This window comes from Schistocerca serialis, unplaced genomic scaffold, assembly GCF_023864345.2.
Source record: "Schistocerca serialis cubense isolate TAMUIC-IGC-003099 unplaced genomic scaffold, iqSchSeri2.2 HiC_scaffold_634, whole genome shotgun sequence".
NCBI lineage: Eukaryota > Metazoa > Arthropoda > Insecta > Orthoptera > Acrididae > Schistocerca > Schistocerca serialis.
The window spans coordinates 17,501-35,000 of NW_026048227.1; the positions used below are offsets into that span (position 1 = coordinate 17,501).

Consider the following 17,500-nt stretch of genomic DNA (forward strand, 5'->3'; position numbering starts at 1 on the left):
CGGCCACCACAGGTTGTCGAAGGCCCCTGAGATGTCTATCATTATGCCAAGTACATACTTTGATGTCGCAGAGTGAACAATTCGGCAAACCTCATTGATCGCATCCTGGGTGGAGCGACCCTTTCGGAATCCGAACTGCCTATCACTCATACCATACAGAGTTCGATGACTCTGGAGACGGTCAGCCAGCAACTTCTCAAATGCTTTGCCCATTACATCCAGCAGACAGATAGGCCGATAGGATTTCGGCACTGTTGGATCTTTATCAGGGCCTTTCCTGATAATTACAACTTCGGCAGTTTTCCACTTTAGTGGATAATAGCCCCTTTGTAAACAGCTGTTGTAAATACGACTTAGTGCTGGGGCGACCAAGTGTGCGAGTCCCTGTAAGATCTCCACAGGGATCCCGTCAGGACCAGGCGCCTTCTTCCTTGCAAAGGTGTAGATGGTTGCTTCCACCTCCTCTGCTGAGAAAGGGCACACGTTTGTATCGTTAAGATACGGAATCGACAGCGCCTGACGTATGTCCCGCTGCTCGTGCGAGTCTTGGTCCTCAATGTCATCAGGCAATAATGTATCCAACAGCAACCTTGCTGTTTCTTCCCAATTCTTGGTCGTGTCTCCATCCCCAGCACGTAGCGTAGACAGCATCATGGGCGATCTTATTTTTTCTCGAACGATTTTGTAAGGAACTCCCCAAGGGTCTGTTCCCAGCTGATCGTTCACAAATCTTTCCCAGGATTGGCGCCTTGTAATGTCCAACTGATCCTTGTATCTCTGCTTCAGACGACGATAAATACGCAGGTGGTATTGTCGTTCGTCATGGGCAAAGCTCCTTTGGTAGTTGCTTCGCGCCCTTCTGACCGATCGTTTGAGCACAGTCAGTTCAGGGGTCCATGGGGTGGACTCCCTGCAGATGTATCTCGCTATTCGAGGTACAGCCAGTGTGATAGCCGTTTGCACGGAGCTTACCAGCTCCTCCACAGCTTCATCAATATTACCTATGTCCTCTCCGAACTCGGGAGGACTGAACACCTGCACGAGTCGGTCCCAGTCTGTCCGAGCATAATTGAAGCGTTCCACCCACTCGCCTGGCACATCCGCGATGGTCGGCGCTATATCAAATGTTATACAGTTATGATCACTGACAGTTAGATGTTCTCTTACTTGCCAGTTATGGACGTGGGGTGCTGCCCTCTCGCTTGCTAGTGTGACATCAATATTTGATGTTGCACCCGCCCTCCCTGAGTAGGTCGGGGGGTACCCAGGCAAGTTTAGCACATACATGTGCGTTTCCATTATCAAATCAACAAGCTCCGCACCCCTACCGTCCTGCACATCGCTGTGCCAGAGTGGGGACTTAGCATTAGCATCAAGAGCTACAATTATAGCCTGCCCGGCTAAAACTCTTAGTATCCAATTCAGCTGATCAAGATAAATCTTGATGTCATGTCTGAATTGGCAGTAGACGTTTACAACGTACATACTGTAAGACAGCATATTTAGTTGTACAACTATAATATGCTCAGTACAGAACTGACTTAATATCGTAGTTTTAATAGTTTTATTCAATACTATAATTGCACTCATGGGGTTCCCACCTGAGGATACCACCTGTGCTGTTGCGGGAAAACCAGGGACTCGACCCGCACAGGAGTTCGGTTCTTGTATCAGAAGAATATCAATTCCTTCTTGTTCCGCTACCTTCCGTAGCTCATGTGCAACCAACTGGCTGCGCATGGCATTGACTTGTACCACTTTAAATATCGCCGTAATCTGTTCTTTGGACAAGTCTGTCTAAGAACATTCGGTGGGTTGGACAATCTTTAGGTCCACCACACTTACGGCCTCGTCGTCTGCATGGTACACATACTGCCGCCTTGTCCTTATTAGGACAGCCATTCTTAATATGTCCAGAGAGGCCACAATGGCCGCATATGATATCAGGTTGCGTACAGTACTTGTTTGTATGATTAATGTCCTGGCATTTAGTGCATCTCGGCACTGCCAGGTAATCTTTTATATTCAACGCAGAGTAGCCAACATACAACCGACCCGCTCTCGTTAGTAATTTCCATAAACCTGGCGAGACTTCTACCACGTGGTGTACTGTCAGTTTCTCACGTGGTCCTACTTTAAAGCGTAATTTAAACTGTTCATCGAATTCTCCTCTTGTCATGTTCATATCAAAATTTTGGGTATATATTGCGTCTACTAGATTGTCTGTTGTCATGTACGTAGGTACATCATACAGACACATCAAAGGTCGACGCTTGCGAGGAGGTTCACACTTCGCTTTATTGTTTAGTTGTTCGTTGTTCAAGATCTTTTGGCAGTCCTCTTGTGATGCTGCTTCTACTATCAGCACATTCTTTGCAGTGCGTACATTATTTATCTTTATCTTGTCTTTCTTAGGATCTATGCACTTCTCGAATACTGACTTAACAGCCTTAATGTCATCACCAGGTTTAGGTTTAATGAAGACTGTAGGAGCAACTTTCTTAATGTTGTCCTGTATGGTTTGTTTCGCTGTCGGTGCCTTGGCAACTGGGGCTCTAGCAACCGCAGCATAAGACCGGGCCGGTTGACCTCTAAGTCTTTCATTTTCTTTCTCTAATTCCGTTACCCTACCCTCTAACTGAGAGTGGGCGATTGCCCAGTTGGCTACAAAGTCCCTAATATGGTTAATAGCATAATTGCTTATCTTACCATTTTTAATGCTAGTATCCAGCAATTTCAAAAATTTCGCATGTCGCTCAGCGACAGACACATTCTCGAGGCTCGAAACTTCGCTAGTATCTAACGTATTAACACTCTCTTGATTTTCTGCCATTTTGATAATTAGAGAGTGTAAAAGTGGAGGCCCGTCTCTTGCCCCGGACCGGCCTCTCTGGCATGGGGGGAGGCTATATGCAGCTCGCTCACCGGTCCCGCCCCTTGACCAAGAGCTATTAGTAACTGAGCTGCCAGGTTTAGCACGCCGTGGGTACAGCGTACTAGTCCTCTTCAACAGCCACACCACCACAGTTTTCACCCGCTCCCTTATCGGCGAATGCCACCCACATTCCGGGAGAGCGGATTCACTCTCCATCCTTCGCCCCCTACTAGACCAGGTTCCCACCAAAGGCCAAAGACCCGGTCCTACTCAGGTGCCGGGCCGGTCCCCCAGACGTTCGGAGGTCTGGACCCATCTAACCTGACCGGGGACATGTCACCACGCCCCGGCTTGGCGGAGCATGCCTTGGGGTCCAAGACAAGGCGAGTGGCCTTCGCCGACTTGGGGCAGGATCCCACCACAGCAAATGCAGCTATCAGAACCAGTGTACAAGTTGTTCAGCACACTGTCGCGCCCCTACCCTTCAGTTGCCCGAAGGCTTAACAGCTCCACCTCAAGAAGGCAGGTAAGGGCACTTGAGAAGGAGAGGCTGTTTGAGACGCATCCTTCCCCACACTGCCTTTTACCAACCGAGAGCCCGCACAGCTTGAGGGCTCACAGTATGAGACAGCTGGAGCTAGTAGATAGGGACAGCGGGAATCTCGTTAATCCATTCATGCGCGTCACTAATTAGATGACGAGGCATTTGGCTACCTTAAGAGAGTCATAGTTACTCCCGCCGTTTACCCGCGCTTGCTTGAATTTCTTCACGTTGACATTCAGAGCACTGGGCAGAAATCACATTGCGTCAACACCCGCTAGGGCCATCGCAATGCTTTGTTTTAATTAGACAGTCGGATTCCCCCAGTCCGTGCCAGTTCTGAGTTGATCGTTGAATGGCGGCCGAAGAGAATCCGCGCACCCGCGCGCCCCCGGAGGAGCACGCTAAGGCGGACGCGGCCTCGCAGCAAGGAAGATCCGTGGGAGGCCAAGGCACGGGACCGAGCTCGGATCCTGCACGCAGGTTGAAGCACCGGGGCGCGAACGCCGCGCAGGCGCGCGCATCCTGCACCGCCGGCCAGCACGAGGCCAACCAACGGCGAGAGCAGACCACGCCCGCGCTAAACGCCCGCACTTACCGGCACCCCTACGGCACTCACCTCGCCCAGGCCCGGCACGTTAGCGCTGACCCACTTCCCGACCAAGCCCGACACGCCCCGATCCTCAGAGCCAATCCTTATCCCGAAGTTACGGATCCAATTTGCCGACTTCCCTTACCTACATTATTCTATCGACTAGAGGCTCTCCACCTTGGAGACCTGCTGCGGATATGGGTACGAACCGGCGCGACACCTCCACGTGGCCCTCTCCCGGATTTTCAAGGTCCGAGGGGAAGATCGGGACACCGCCGCAACTGCGGTGCTCTTCGCGTTCCAAACCCTATCTCCCTGCTAGAGGATTCCAGGGAACTCGAACGCTCATGCAGAAAAGAAAACTCTTCCCCGATCTCCCGACGGCGTCTCCGGGTCCTTTTGGGTTACCCCGACGAGCATCTCTAAAAGAGGGGCCCGACTTGTATCGGTTCCGCTGCCGGGTTCCGGAATAGGAACCGGATTCCCTTTCGCCCAACGGGGGCCAGCACAAAGTGCATCATGCTATGACGGCCCCCATCAACATCGGATTTCTCCTAGGGCTTAGGATCGACTGACTCGTGTGCAACGGCTGTTCACACGAAACCCTTCTCCGCGTCAGCCCTCCAGGGCCTCGCTGGAGTATTTGCTACTACCACCAAGATCTGCACCGACGGCGGCTCCAGGCAGGCTCACGCCCAGACCCTTCTGCGCCCACCGCCGCGACCCTCCTACTCGTCAGGGCTTCGCGGCCGGCCGCAAGGACCGGCCATGACTGCCAGACTGACGGCCGAGTATAGGCACGACGCTTCAGCGCCATCCATTTTCAGGGCTAGTTGCTTCGGCAGGTGAGTTGTTACACACTCCTTAGCGGATTCCGACTTCCATGGCCACCGTCCTGCTGTCTTAAGCAACCAACGCCTTTCATGGTTTCCCATGAGCGTCGATTCGGGCGCCTTAACTCGGCGTTTGGTTCATCCCACAGCGCCAGTTCTGCTTACCAAAAGTGGCCCACTTGGCACTCCGATCCGAGTCGTTTGCTCGCGGCTTCAGCATATCAAGCAAGCCGGAGATCTCACCCATTTAAAGTTTGAGAATAGGTTGAGGTCGTTTCGGCCCCAAGGCCTCTAATCATTCGCTTTACCGGATGAGACTCGTACGAGCACCAGCTATCCTGAGGGAAACTTCGGAGGGAACCAGCTACTAGATGGTTCGATTAGTCTTTCGCCCCTATACCCAGCTCCGACGATCGATTTGCACGTCAGAATCGCTACGGACCTCCATCAGGGTTTCCCCTGACTTCGTCCTGGCCAGGCATAGTTCACCATCTTTCGGGTCCCAACGTGTACGCTCTAGGTGCGCCTCACCTCGCAATGAGGACGAGACGCCCCGGGAGTGCGGAGGCCGCCGCCCCGTGAAGGGCGGGGAAGCCCCATCCTCCCTCGGCCCGCGCAAGGCGAGACCTTCACTTTCATTACGCCTTTAGGTTTCGTACAGCCCAATGACTCGCGCACATGTTAGACTCCTTGGTCCGTGTTTCAAGACGGGTCGTGAAATTGTCCAAAGCTGAAGCGCCGCTGACGGGAGCGATTATTCCGCCCGAGAGCATCCCGAGCCAACAGCGGCGCGGGTCCGGGGCCGGGCCAGGTAGGTCCGTCATCCGGGAAGAACCGCGCGCGCTTGCCGGGAGCCCGAGCGCCCAAAGGGGCGAATCGACTCCTCCAGATATACCGCCGGGCAGCCAGCCAGGACACCGGGGCTCTGCCCAACAGACGCGAACCGAGGCCCGCGGAAGGACAGGCTGCGCACCCGGGCCGTAGGCCGGCACCCAGCGGGTCGCGACGTCCTACTAGGGGAGAAGTGCGGCCCACCGCACACCGGAACGGCCCCACCCCGCGGCGAGTGGAAAGGCAACCGGACACGACCCCGCCGCGGATTGCTCCGCGCGGGCGGCCGGCCCCATCTGCCGAGGGCGGAGGCCAGTGGCCGGATGGGCGTGAATCTCACCCGTTCGACCTTTCGGACTTCTCACGTTTACCCCAGAACGGTTTCACGTACTTTTGAACTCTCTCTTCAAAGTTCTTTTCAACTTTCCCTCACGGTACTTGTTCGCTATCGGTCTCGTGGTCATATTTAGTCTCAGATGGAGTTTACCACCCACTTGGAGCTGCACTCTCAAGCAACCCGACTCGAAGGAGAGGTCCCGCCGACGCTCGCACCGGCCGCTACGGGCCTGGCACCCTCTACGGGCCGTGGCCTCATTCAAGTTGGACTTGGGCTCGGCGCGAGGCGTCGGGGTAGTGGACCCTCCCAAACACCACATGCCACGACAGGCGGCAGCCTGCGGGGTTCGGTGCTGGACTCTTCCCTGTTCGCTCGCCGCTACTGGGGGAATCCTTGTTAGTTTCTTTTCCTCCGCTTAGTAATATGCTTAAATTCAGCGGGTAGTCTCGCCTGCTCTGAGGTCGTTGTACGAGGTGTCGCACGCCACACCGCCAGCCGGCTGTGCACGCTACCGAGTAAGTACCGGTATGCGAACCGCCAGGCGACGGGCGCGCATCGCACGTTTAAGGAGGCGCGGCCGGCCCCACAGGCGGCCGCGACGCTCCCAGGTCTGCGAAGCGGGGCAAACGCCGCGCGCTTCAGTATACGTAGCCGACCCTCAGCCAGACGTGGCCCGGGAACGGAATCCATGGACCGCAATGTGCGTTCGAAACGTCGATGTTCATGTGTCCTGCAGTTCACATGTCGACGCGCAATTTGCTGCGTTCTTCATCGACCCACGAGCCGAGTGATCCACCGTCCTGGGTGATCTTTTCTTAGTTTCCACTGTCTCTTTCAAGACAGTTGCATAGGCGGGACGTAGGCGTGTGGCGGCCCCTGTTCAAGCGTTCTGTGTCCAACGGCCTCACGGCCGATGGGCGTCGTACGGCTCCACACCGGAGCGGACAGGCAGTCGGGCGAAAGTCATTCAAAACCGGCGCCAGGCGCCAGGTGCCGCAGGCCAGCCGCTCCAGCGCTTCAGCGCTCGTACCACACAACATTGGCGTTAGTTTTGAGAAGCACGCGTGGTTCCGCACGCGGCGCACGGCTACTGCGAGCCGTACAGGTAGCGTGTTGCGCGACACGACACGCACATCGAAAGACATGCAGTCTAGTCGGTAATGATCCTTCCGCAGGTTCACCTACGGAAACCTTGTTACGACTTTTACTTCCTCTAAATGATCAAGTTTGGTCATCTTTCCGGTAGCATCGGCAACGACAGAGTCAATGCCGCGTACCAGTCCGAAGACCTCACTAAATCATTCAATCGGTAGTAGCGACGGGCGGTGTGTACAAAGGGCAGGGACGTAATCAACGCGAGCTTATGACTCGCGCTTACTGGGAATTCCTCGTTCATGGGGAACAATTGCAAGCCCCAATCCCTAGCACGAAGGAGGTTCAGCGGGTTACCCCGACCTTTCGGCCTAGGAAGACACGCTGATTCCTTCAGTGTAGCGCGCGTGCGGCCCAGAACATCTAAGGGCATCACAGACCTGTTATTGCTCAATCTCGTGCGGCTAGAAGCCGCCTGTCCCTCTAAGAAGAAAAGTAATCGCTGACAGCACGAAGGATGTCACGCGACTAGTTAGCAGGCTAGAGTCTCGTTCGTTATCGGAATTAACCAGACAAATCGCTCCACCAACTAAGAACGGCCATGCACCACCACCCACCGAATCAAGAAAGAGCTATCAATCTGTCAATCCTTCCGGTGTCCGGGCCTGGTGAGGTTTCCCGTGTTGAGTCAAATTAAGCCGCAGGCTCCACTCCTGGTGGTGCCCTTCCGTCAATTCCTTTAAGTTTCAGCTTTGCAACCATACTTCCCCCGGAACCCAAAAGCTTTGGTTTCCCGGAGGCTGCCCGCCGAGTCATCGGAGGAACTGCGGCGGATCGCTGGCTGGCATCGTTTATGGTTAGAACTAGGGCGGTATCTGATCGCCTTCGAACCTCTAACTTTCGTTCTTGATTAATGAAAACATACTTGGCAAATGCTTTCGCTTCTGTTCGTCTTGCGACGATCCAAGAATTTCACCTCTAACGTCGCAATACGAATGCCCCCGCCTGTCCCTATTAATCATTACCTCGGGTTCCGAAAACCAACAAAATAGAACCGAGGTCCTATTCCATTATTCCATGCACACAGTATTCAGGCGGGCTTGCCTGCTTTAAGCACTCTAATTTGTTCAAAGTAAACGTGCCGGCCCACCGAGACACTCACTCAAGAGCACCCTGGTAGGATTGCAACGGGGTCCGCCTCGGGACGCACGAGCACGCACGAGGCGCGTCGCACGCCTTCAGCTCGCCCCACCGGCAGGACGTCCCACGATACATGCCAGTTAAACACCGACGGGCGGTGAACCAACAGCGTGGGACACAAATCCAACTACGAGCTTTTTAACCGCAACAACTTTAATATACGCTATTGGAGCTGGAATTACCGCGGCTGCTGGCACCAGACTTGCCCTCCAATAGATACTCGTTAAAGGATTTAAAGTGTACTCATTCCGATTACGGGGCCTCGGATGAGTCCCGTATCGTTATTTTTCGTCACTACCTCCCCGTGCCGGGAGTGGGTAATTTGCGCGCCTGCTGCCTTCCTTGGATGTGGTAGCCGTTTCTCAGGCTCCCTCTCCGGAATCGAACCCTGATTCCCCGTTACCCGTTACAACCATGGTAGGCGCAGAACCTACCATCGACAGTTGATAAGGCAGACATTTGAAAGATGCGTCGCCGGTACGAGGACCGTGCGATCAGCCCAAAGTTATTCAGAGTCACCAAGGCAAACGGACCGGACGAGCCGACCGATTGGTTTTGATCTAATAAAAGCGTCCCTTCCATCTCTGGTCGGGACTCTGTTTGCATGTATTAGCTCTAGAATTACCACAGTTATCCAAGTAACGTGGGTACGATCTAAGGAACCATAACTGATTTAATGAGCCATTCGCGGTTTCACCTTAATGCGGCTTGTACTGAGACATGCATGGCTTAATCTTTGAGACAAGCATATGACTACTGGCAGGATCAACCAGGGAGCTGCGTCAACTAGAGCTGAGCAGCCGGCCGCCCGGGAGTGTGTCCCGGGGGCCCGCGCGAACACGCAAGCGTCCGCTCAATTATTCTGCAAACAGGAGGAGGCTGAGCTCCCCTGCACCATACACCTCGAAACCCTCTCAGGTCCCGGCGGCGCGCAGCGCCGTCCTAAGTACTTGGTCGGGTTCGAGAGAGGCGCAATCGCCCGGGGTTTGGCGAGTAGACGCTTTAGGTGCGACCACCCGTGCTCCCAACTGAGCTTGCCGCTGCCGACAGAGGCCCGGGAGCGTGCTGTCGTGGCATTGCCGGCGGGAGACAACACGCGCCACCTACGGTGACCGGCAGCTCCAACGCCAGCGCCACAGAAGGACAAAAGCCCCACTTGGGTGCCGAAGCGAACTCTCCCAGCACAGCGCACGCGCCAACACGTCCGCACAGCTGCGATACAAACCACCTGCGAGAACCGCAGAGGCGACCGAGCAGCAGACGGCGTCGCGGCGCCGAGCGCCGGGCGGCGGCGCATCCTCAGCGCACACAGTCCTCAATCGGACCAGCACACTGCAGATGTCCACCGCGCTTCGCACCGGGCCCGCGAGGACCTACTTTGGCCGCACGGCGCCGCGTGCAGGGTGCGCCGGCGCGCAGCTGCGCCGCCTGCCGCCTCCGTCGGCCGGCGCGCCTGCCACTGGCCGCCCCCACCAGCCGGCTGTAGCGCGTGCGCCCACGCACCGCGCGGCCAGCACGCCGGGAGGCCCCCCCTCACCGGCCGGGGACGGTCCCACCCAGCCACCGCCGCGTATCGCTTCACACCCAGATGCCATTCACGTTCGTGGGCATGGTGGGTATCGCTGGAACAACCGGTTGGTAGCTCAACCGATCGTCGCCATCACTGATTCACCTCTAGCGAGAACAACCGCACCACAACGGTTTACCAGTTGTTCATTTGCGTAACGTCACCAGCAAACGTAGGCGTCCATCGCCATTTGCAAATTCAACGATTGTTGCATGCCTGTGTCAGGTGTCACGACACACTATGTCTGCCCACATACACGCAACAACATGTGCACGCTTCGCGAACACGTGGAAGGTGGCCCCCGTACGTATGCGATGTCCATTGCGCGAACGACTGTCAACCGGCCTCTGTCGCATGTCGCAGATGTGGAACGCAGTGCACCATGCTATCACGGTGTGTGAGAAGAGACGACTACGTCTGACAACACGCGCCACTACATCAACAGACGGCTCATGCTGATCGCCATCCAGGGCATACCACACTGCAATCCAGCTCTTATAGGGAGACGACACGTAGCTGAGTGCACAACATTTGGACCGCATGGTTCGCCGTTGTTGGCGCAGTCGTTGTACGGTCACATGTACCACGATGTATCATTCAGTACATGAGGACCAATGTGCAGTACAGTGTGTGATTTGGACGTACAACATCAGCGGACAGTTGACACAGGCCGTACCACAGCGTAGGCTAAGTGCTTCGCCATGCGAATGCCAATGAACAACTGCAAATGCCAATGAACAACTGCAAAGGGCATTGAGCATGTACGTCCTGCTGCCATCCACATTACAGTGTATAGCTGCAAGGTGTTTAACATGAAGCGATACACTGGGGACCGGGCAGTGCGAGTAGCAAACTATATTGCGGGGGTTGCAGTTAGGCAACACTACACTAATTTAACGCGTCGTATGACAATTACAGAGCAGGTTAAGGCCCAACGTGTGTTGGGTTAAGGCCCAACGTGTGTTGGGTTAAGGCCCAACGTGTGTTGGGTTAAGGCCCAACGTGTGTTGGGTTAAGGCCCAACGTGTGTTGGGTTAAGGCCCAACGTGTGTTGGGTTAAGGCCCAACGTGTGTTGGGTTAAGGCCCAACGTGTGTTGGGTTAAGGCCCAACGTGTGTTGGGTTAAGGCCCAACGTGTGTTGGGTTAAGGCCCAACGTGTGTTGGGTTAAGGCCCAACGTGTGTTGGGTTAAGGCCCAACGTGTGTTGGGTTAAGGCCCAACGTGTGTTGGGTTAAGGCCCAACGTGTGTTGGGTTAAGGCCCAACGTGTGTTGGGTTAAGGCCCAACGTGTGTTGGGTTAAGGCCCAACGTGTGTTGGGTTAAGGCCCAACATAGGTTGGGTTAAGGCCCAACATAGGTTGGGTTAAGGCCCAACATAGGTTGGGTTAAGGCGCAACATAGGTTGGGTTAAGGCGCAACATAGGTTGGGTTAAGGCGCAACATAGGTTGGGTTAAGGCGCAACATAGGTTGGGTTAAGGCGCAACATAGGTTGGGTTAAGGCGCAACATAGGTTGGGTTAAGGCGCAACATAGGTTGGGTTAAGGCGCAACATAGGTTGGGTTAAGGCGCAACATAGGTTAGGTTAAGGCGCAACATAGGTTAGGTTAAGGCGCAACATAGGTTAGGTTAAGGCGCAACATAGGTTAGGTTAAGGCGCAACATAGGTTAGGTTAAGGCGCAACATAGGTTAGGTTAAGGCGCAACATAGGTTAGGTTAAGGCGCAACATAGGTTAGGTTAAGGCGCAACATAGGTTAGGTTAAGGCGCAACATAGGTTAGGTTAAGGCGCAACATAGGTTAGGTTAAGGCGCAACATAGGTTAGGTTAAGGCGCAACATAGGTTAGGTTAAGGCGCAACATAGGTTAGGTTAAGGCGCAACATAGGTTAGGTTAAGGCGCAACATAGGTTAGGTTAAGGCGCAACATAGGTTAGGTTAAGGCGCAACATAGGTTAGGTTAAGGCGCAACATAGGTTAGGTTAAGGCGCAACATAGGTTAGGTTAAGGCGCAACATAGGTTAGGTTAAGGCGCAACATAGGTTAGGTTAAGGCGCAACATAGGTTAGGTTAAGGCGCAACATAGGTTAGGTTAAGGCGCAACATAGGTTAGGTTAAGGCGCAACATAGGTTAGGTTGAGGCACAATATAGGTTAGGTTGAGGTACCGTATAGGTTAGGTTAAGGTACAGTATAGTTTAGGTTAAGGTACAGTATAGTTTAGGTTAAGGTACAGTATAGTTTAGGTTAAGGTACAGTATAGTTTAGGTTAAGGTACAGTATAGTTTAGGTTAAGGTACAGTATAGTTTAGGTTAAGGTACAGTATAGTTTAGGTTAAGGTACACATTGTTGTATGGAAAGGTGTAATGGGGGGGGGGGGGGGCGGCCGGTCGGTTTGTTGATTGTGATTATAGTAAGTGGATGCCTGCGGCATCATCTGATTTGCCACGTCAGGATGCACCTTTGGCTCATGACAGGCGGCGCTCCGATTCCATGCTTGTGGCAGACCTGTGTCTTTCATTCCTGCCATTGTTTGTGTGCTGTGAGAGGAGGCAGTATTGTGATGTTGGGTGCACCCCTGTGTAGGACATGTGTGGGTGTTGGTGGCTTAGCTGAGCAATGGTGGTTGTCGGGGGGGTGGGATATTCCGTTTTCTGAGTGGACCTCCCAGTCTGGTTATGACAGTGTGGATTGTCTCATGTGGCGGAGAGGATGCACTGGGTGTTGTTCCATGCTGGTGCTTACATATTGTCTGTGTGCGTGTTACAGGCGGAGAGTAGTGCGTGATAAGAGTGTGTGGCTGCCGTGTGGTTGTGATTGTGAGCAGAGTCTTTCAGCATGTATACGGACAGTTGTATATATTATCTGTATTCTGATGGGTCTATGTATTACTAATCAGCGCCGTGTATACGTTTAATCCGGTTCCAGTCGAAACTGTTGTATCTCTGTACATTAGTGACACGGCGAGCGCGCTATGTAGCTACTCGTCTCGGCAGCTTCCACCGGTGTATGGCAAATGATTATAAGCAATGAGTCGAGTCGTCAATACCGATAGTGTGACGTCACATGTCTGGGGTGGGGGACGCTGCGCCCTTCCGGTGGGTCATGGCCTAGAAAGACGCTCCCCACGCAGGGGGGCTTGGACTGTCATAAACTCTTCCGAGTAATATACTTGCCGTACGTTTTTGCGACTGCGAGTGCAACGCCCACCGGTACCGACATGGATGGAGCGCCTCCTAGCTGACCGCTCAGCATCGGCATTCGTACAGAGAGCAACGCGATCGCGTCTCTAGCTCGTAACTGGTACAGCTCGCAGCTCATGTATAGGGACAGCGGGAATGTCGCATATTGGACATAACTCTTTTTTTTTTTTTTTTTTTTTTTTTTTTTTTCTTTATTGTATTTCAATTCCCCTATCGGGGCGGGCTGGCAGCAGCATATGCGCTGCTCTTCAGCCGAAAGACATAGAACAAAACAATAGAAGACATTTAAAAACAGCAAAGGAGAGAAGAAGGCGAACATAGATATAAAAAGGGAGAACATCATGGAAGGCAATATACAAAAAAACGGGGTGACTGTAAAATGGAGATAAAAAACTGTTTAAAAGTAGCACACACAAAAAGCCACACACTGCGACGATTAAAAGAAACACAAGGCACAGTATGACTGGAGCATAAAGGTGTTGACGGCTGGCATAGCACACAGCGTAGCACTGACGGCGAACCTCAAGGCAGCACACAATTAAAATCACACCTCTTGACGCACACGAGAAAAGCACGAAACACAACACTGACGTGGCACACTGATGTTGATCAATACAGAGGATCTGCCAGGTTCAAGGAGATGAGGGAGACCTGAAGAAGGGAGGGAGGGGAAGAGATGGGGGAGGGGAAATGGGGGGCGCTCGGAAGAGGGCCAGGTAGGGAGGGGATGTGGGAAGGAGAGAGGCAAGTATGGGGTGCAGGGTCTCAGGGGAGGGGGGGATGGAGGAAAATCCGCTCTGGGAGAAGGAGGAAAGAGGAGAAGGGGGCCCTGGGGAGGGGGGGGGGGGAACAAGGCCGGGTTATAGTTGGAAGGAAGGGTATATGTCACGGCGAAGTTCGTCATCCGGGAGGGGGAGGCGTTGGAAATTGCCCTGATGAAGGAGATGGAGGGTGTGGAGGTGGAGAGAGGGAGGGATACAGCGATAGAGGCGCGGCAACGGGCGGGGGGTGGAGAGGAAGGAGGAAACCAGAGGGTGGGGGGGATCAACCCTGCGAACAATGTAAAGGATGCGGAGATGTTGGAGGAACAAGAGGAGGTGGGGGAAGGGGATCAGTTCATACAGGAGCCGTGTGGGGGAAGGAAGGCGGATACGGAAGGCAAGGCGGAGCGCATGGCGTTCAAGGATTTGGAGAGCCTTGTAAAAGCGGGTGGGGGCGGAGATCCAGGCGACGCTGGCATAACAGAGGATAGGACGGATGAGGGATTTGTAGGTGTGGAGGATGGTAGAAGGATGCAATCCCCATGTCCGGCCGGACAGGAGTTTCAGCAGGCGGAGGCGGGAATGGGCTTTCTGCTGGATGGTCAGGAGATGAGGGGTCCAGGTGAGGTGTCGGTCAAGGGTGAGGCCAAGGTATTTCAGGGTGGGGGTGAGTTGGATAGGACGACCATAAAGGGTGAGGTAGAAATCTTGGAGGCGAAAGGAGCGAGTGGTACGGCCTATGATGATTGCCTGGGTTTTGGAGGGGTTGAGACGGAGGAGCCACTGGTTACACCAAGTGGTGAACTGGTTAAGGTGGGTTTGGAGGGTACGTTGAGACCTTTGAAGGGTAGGATAGAGAGCCAGGAAGGCGGTGTCATCAGCATATTGGAGAAGGTGAACTGGTGGGGGTGGCTTGGGCATATCAGCTGTATACAAGAGATAAAGGAGAGGGGAGAGGACAGAACCCTGGGGGACGCCAGCCGTGGGATAAAAGATACGGGAGTTGGTGTTGTGGAGGGCGACATAGGAAGGACGGTGCGAGAGGAAGGAAGCGACCAGACGGACAAAATTGATAGGCAGGGCGTAGGTTTGGAGTTTAAAGAGGAGACCGGGATGCCATACACGGTCATAGGCATTTTGGAGGTCAAGGGAAACAAAAATGGCGGAGCGACGGGAGTTGAGCTGGAGGGACAGAAGGTGAACAAGGTTGAGGAGTTGGTCATCAGCAGAGAAGGAGGGTCGGAAGCCACACTGGGTAAGGGGGAGGAGGTGGTGTTGAGCAAGGTGCCGATGGATACGGTGGGAGAGGATGGATTCAAGGACCTTACTGAAGACGGAGGTGAGGCAGATGGGACGATAGGAAGAGGCGGCAGAAGGGGGTTTGTTGGGTTTGAGGAAGAGGAGGACGCGGGAGGTCTTCCACAGGTCAGGGTAGAAGCCAGTAGAGAGGATGACATTATAGAGATGGGCGAGGACAGTTAGGAAGGAATAGGGGCTTTCTCGAAGGTGACGGTAGGTGACACAGTCGTGACCAGGGGCCGTGTTACGTTTGGACTGGAGGAGAAGTTTAATGTCTTGTGCTGTGATGGGAGTGTTGACGTCCGAGGGGGGCAACTGCCCCAAGTACTGGAGACTAGGAGCAAGTGGAGCGACTGAGGTATCAGCACGTTCCATGACGGTGGGGAAAAGAGAATAATCAAAGTGGGGATCATCGGGGATGGAGAAGACCTCGGAAAGGTGGGAAGCGAAGTGGTTGGCCTTACTGAGGTTGTCTGGAAGGGGGCGATCGTTATGGAGAAGGGGGTAGTGGGAAGCGGAAAGGGAACCAGTAAGACGATGGAAGGCAGACCAGTACTTGGAGGAGTTGATAGGGAGGGTGGCATTGAGTCGTGTGCAGGTCTGGCGCCAGTCCCGGCGTTTCGTTGCTGTAATAAGGTTCCGTACGTGTCGCTGTATTCGCCGGTGGCGTTGGAGTGTATCCCTGTCACGAGTGCGGAGGAAGGAGCGATAGAGGCGGCGGGATTCACGGAGGAGGAGGACAGCCCGCGGAGGGAGAGTGGGACGGTGTGGGTGGATGGTTTTAGTAGGAACATGGGCCTCCACGGCGTCAGTAATTACCGTCTGAAGGAAGGACGAGGCGCGGATGATGTCGTCAGGATGGCGATAGGTAAGAGGGTGGCTTTCGACCTGGGTGGAGATGGAGTCCCGGTAGGCAGCCCAGTTGGCACGGCGATAGTCATGGACGACCTTGGGAGGGGGTGCAGGTTGCGGAGCTGGAGGGGGGCGGTTTGCAGACGTTATGGTGAGAAGGACAGGGAGGTGATCGCTACCTGTGGGGTCAAGGACGGCGACAGTGATACGCCCAAGGAGGTTGGCGGAGGCAATGACAACATCGGGGGTGGTGTTACTTTCGGGTCGGGTGTGCTGGGGAATGGGAACAAGGTCACCCTGGATTGTGGAGAGGAACTGATGCCACCGCCGAAGGGCAGCAGGAGTGCGGCTATGGACGTTGAGGTCGGCGGCAATCACATAGGTGGAGAAGGTGTGATCAATGTGTGAGATGAAGTCATAAGGAAGAGGAGCAGTGGAGCGGACATAGATGGTGGCACAGGTAATGGTGAGGGAGGGGAAGAAGACGCTAAGGATAAGGTGTTCAGTGGGGTCATTGAGGAGAGGTTGTGGCCGGACGGGGAGATGCTTAAGGTGGCCAATCGCGACTCCACCCTGCGCACGAGGACCAGGAGCATCAGTGCGGTGGAGGATATAGGGGGAGGAGCGGACAGAATGGTGGGGCTGGAGAAAGGTTTCATTCAGGAGGAAGGTGTCAACCTGGTGGTGGGAGAGGGTGTGCATGAGGAGGTATTTGTTGGAGCGGAAGGAGCGAATGTTCTGGAAGAGGATGCGAGACTCGTGCCGCGCCATGACGGGAAGGAGGGGGGGAAGAGAGGGAAGGGAAGAGACTTAAACTAGGGTGTCGAGGCGGGTGAAGGTGAAGTGGGCTTGGTTGTGGGAGTAAGTGGCGAAGGTGTTCAGGTGGAACACAGAGCGAGCAGCAAGGGATATTTGTTGGAAGGTGTGCGGGCGCTGAAAAGGGTGAATGTTTTGGAGTACAACGGTAATGAACCGGATGATGTCCTCGGCCGTGGGGGGTGGACGGAGGGAATTGTTAGGATGGACAGGAGGATCGACGGGACGAACTGGGACTGTAAGTTCAGGGGTGGCTGGAGGGGGTTTAGCTTTACACTTGTGGGAGTATGTGGGATGGGGGCCATTGCAGGTATTACAGGAAGGAGGAGCAGCGAGGTTTGGGCAGTTCTTGAGAAAGTGGGAGGCCTTGCAATGGGGACAGGTGGGGGGGTTTTTGCAGTTGGGAGTCAGGTGGTCATTGTACATCAGGCACCGTTGGCAACGGTAGGATTGGGGAGGGGATTTGGAGGATTCAACAGGGTGGCGACGGTGGTATATCAGGGCACCCTGGGTGAGGAGATGGTCTATGGACGGGGCGGACTCTGAGAATACCCGCATGAGGTAGGTGGGACCAGAGGCATTGTGGATACGGCGAGCAGAGCGGATTTCCAAGTCCGGGTGGGAGTTCAATTCTACCAACACTTCATCCTCTGTGATCACCGGGCTGAGCTTGGTGATCACAGCGGTGTAGGTGGGGGGGCGA

The 17,500-nt window shown here is 54.4% G+C and overlaps 2 non-coding genes and 1 pseudogene across 2 annotated transcripts; all 3 read right to left on the minus strand.

The window, feature by feature from the left end:
- Positions 1–6,473, minus strand: part of LOC126448849 (large subunit ribosomal RNA) — a 9,477-nt pseudogene extending 3,004 nt beyond the window's left edge.
- A 188-nt stretch (positions 6,474–6,661) lies between these two features.
- Positions 6,662–6,816, minus strand: LOC126448850 (5.8S ribosomal RNA). The gene has a single exon (XR_007584262.1). It is a non-coding gene; the product is annotated as a 5.8S ribosomal RNA (ribosomal RNA).
- Positions 6,817–7,167: 351 nt separating this feature from the next.
- On the minus strand, positions 7,168–9,077 carry LOC126448854 (small subunit ribosomal RNA). Its single transcript, XR_007584265.1, has one exon. It is a non-coding gene; the product is annotated as a small subunit ribosomal RNA (ribosomal RNA).
- Positions 9,078–17,500: the final 8,423 nt, after the last annotated feature.